General features: G+C 37.5%; 1 protein-coding gene across 1 annotated transcript in view; it reads left to right on the plus strand.

Moving 5' to 3' along the window:
- Positions 1–3374, plus strand: part of MAP2K5 (mitogen-activated protein kinase kinase 5) — a 122334-nt gene that overhangs the window by 77106 nt on the left and 41854 nt on the right. The window lies entirely within an intron of this gene.

Here is a 3374-nt window from a genome sequence, read left to right on the forward strand (position 1 = left end):
TGAAAATTATGATGATGTTAATGAATGTTTTGGTGTGAGATGAAAAAATAATCCAGTATCTACAACAGTGCTTTTGGAGCAGGAAGGTGTATCTGCTCCTTTTTTATAGTTTAATTTTGAATAATGGTACAATAGTCTAAAAGCTGCTCGAATCAAAAATATAAGGTGAATGGAATACTTAAGGGAGCTCTGGGTTCTGCATTTTAAAAGGACCTAATATTAGTATTTAATTTAGATATGGTCATTTTCCAACTTTCCTCTGACCTAACTCAATTGCATTGAAGTTGATGGTAAAACTGCTTCCACCATCAGTGGCAATGGTAGTATTTTACTTTGTCTTTATGCTTGAAAAAACATGAAGCTCTGAACAAAACAACCAATCCAGAAACCGGTTTGATGATTAAATTCTTATTGCAAGATGGATGTTAGAATTCAGAGTAACAAACTATTCCATAATTCCTCAAATTATTCTTTCCTGTGAGAGGGGAAAAAGTGAAGTGTCCAGGGACTAAAATGAATTATTTGAATGTGGTTTTTATGTTTTCGTATGTTTTATGAAGGCAGTTTTGGTCTGTACAGATCAGAGTGCCTGGAGGCATGTCTGATTTAAAGGTGGTGTTGGTCTGTGCTCTTTAAGCATCTATTAACTTGCTATTATTATGCAAATAACTGTTGTAATACACATACTAATTTATGCATGGTTAGATTATGCAGATGCCTCACAAACATGGTTATTGAATAATAGGCTGGGGCTCATTCTCTCTCCCATTTTTATAAGCTGTTTTAAGCAAATTCTCCTGACACTTTTATGGACTTGCAAAGGTTTTACATCTGTAGAAATACACGGATTTTTCACTTGCTCATCTCCTGTGGAAAATGGTGACTGGCTGAGAGAGCTGTGGCAGAACATATTTTGCATATTTTATCTCTATCTTAAACTGCACCCTCTCCTTTGAAGAGAGGACTGGAAAAGAAGCTCTTGTGTTGAAGTGTCCTCCATACATCGACGTACTCACTTGTGCGCATTGAGTGTCTTGACATTCATTGTGGCTGGTGTATTATGACACTAAATCAAAGTGACGGGGGGTACAATTTAAGATAACCCCCTGTTCACAGAAGTGCTGGAGCTTGGGGAAGGAAGTTAGAGCACATCCATTATGTATGATTCTAGCCCAAAATTTGCTTTCTGAATTGGGAGCAAAACATGATTGCTAGTTTAAGATCCTTTTTGCTATTCTAATTAACAAAACGGATCGGGTTTGCAAAAGAATATCTGGCAAGTCAGTAGTCCATGAAATTGTGTATATTTTTTAATGTAGCACAGTTGAGAAGGTGAAACTTTAAAATGTAGCTATTAAGCTTTTCAAGGAACTGCTTTTCGTAAGGATTTTCATGAGAAGAATACATATTTTAGACATGTGCTTAGGTAGCAGGTCACAAAAACCTAAGAAACCTGCTCTCATTAAGAGAAAAATCAGTAGTTTGTTGGGGTTTTTAATGTCTAAATATCTATTTATCTCCCTACATAAGGGCCTGATTCTGCAGTCACTCACCTGAATAAATCCTCTGCACTTCAGTGGGCTTATTTAAATGAATGAAGCTAATCAGATGTGTGTCTGCAGAATGTGTCCTTAAGTAACTTGAAGATACTTCTCTCTGACAATGGAAAGTCTGGAGACATGTTTGGGAACACCTGAAATTGCCCACAAATGAATGTTTGTCTCCAGCTGTAGCTGGAAAAAATAAATCTTGGGGGTTTTTTTTTCTCTATATTTAAGATACAGACAAATGGTGTGTGTGTAAATTCAGTTTGAATGAGTAAGATTTATAGGGGGAATCATTGCAGTGTGGAAATTCAGGATTCCCGCAATATACCAGTAAGATTAAAGGATGATTTTGGTTTTTTTCCTGGCCTTTAGTGGGATATTTTAATGCTAGAACTTGCCATCATTTTTCACATGTTTTACAAGTATTTATTTTGCTAACACACATCACACTATCATGATTTAATTTTATGTTCACAATAAAGTCTTACCTTGAAAGCAGTTAAGGTGCGAGCAACTGCTCCTGTAAGTAAAGTTGCTTATGGGTGTGTTGAGAGTTACTGTATGTATTTTCTTGTCTTGAACTGCAGCTAACTTCATAATCAGTAACTGACTGTGAAAGGTACAAGGACATAGATAGCAATGATCAGAACAGACTTTTCCACTGTAAAAACTTTGCACAGGAATCTGTAGTCCTTAAAATGTCATAAAATTCTAGAACTGTTCTGGTTTTTGGTGTTTTGTAGTTCATTTCCCTGGTGTGGTATTGCAGTGTGCTATTGCATCCTTGCTGTGATATAAAATTCCTTTTGGAAGTGGTAGGGCATGATGCTCATAGGAATTTTCTGTAGATCCAAACATAAGCACTTAAGGGTATATTCTTCCCTTGATGTGTTTGCATAACTATTAAAACTAATAGGAATAGTGGATGGACTCACAAAAAAAATTCTATTTTGAATAAAGTTCTTCCCTACGTAAGCATTTAAAAATGAAAGGAAACGCCTTTCACCCAGCCCAGTTGCTAGTCCATGGTCTGTCCAGCTTTGTAGGTGTCTGCTCCATCCCTGGCAGCGTTCAAGGCCAGGCTGGATGGAGTCTTGGGTGACATGGGTTAGTGCGGGGGGGATGCCAGGGGGGTGGAACTAGATGATCTTAAGGTCCTTTTCAACCCAAACTATTCTATGAAGAAGGCACATAGAGAAAATAAGTTTCAAATCTCTTTTAAAAAGTTTAACCTTAATTAATGTGATTTTGATTTTATGTGTCTGAGCAGAAAGACCTGACAAAAAAACAGATAAAATCAAAAAATACCAAACCAAAAGGCCCTGGCACCTCCCGCTATATTTAAAGACATTTTAAGCTGGAAGCCCAAAAATGTGCAGTGGCTGAACCAACGGCGAGACGTACAGTTAATCATGGAGATTCACATTCAGTCTATGGTATAAAAACACGATGGGGGCAATGACTTGTTTAATGATAATGCAATTTAGGAGAAATGAAAAGAATTGCTCGCTAAATATTCTCGGCTTGTCGTCAAACTTTATACAAAGCAGGATGTTAAAAGGATGCCACATCCATTAGGGAAATATTCCAAAGAAATAGCAGTACTCGGCTGCCGAGGATTTAATCAGCTATAGGAAAGTGCGGGTTACGACGACTGTATTTAAGATACTTTTGCATTTAGAGAGATGTTTCCCTTCCTTTGGCTGCAGTTCCACCTCGCTTAATAAATTACAGGAAAATGACCTGAAGTTTACAAAGAAAAATCCACCCAAAATTCCTGTTTCCCCATTCTGCACCTTCCCATCCCACTGCTCCCCCCCCCCCCCC

The sequence above is a fragment of the Nestor notabilis genome, unplaced genomic scaffold (genome assembly GCF_000696875.1).
Source record: "Nestor notabilis isolate BGI_N333 unplaced genomic scaffold, ASM69687v1 scaffold17837, whole genome shotgun sequence".
NCBI lineage: Eukaryota > Metazoa > Chordata > Aves > Psittaciformes > Psittacidae > Nestor > Nestor notabilis.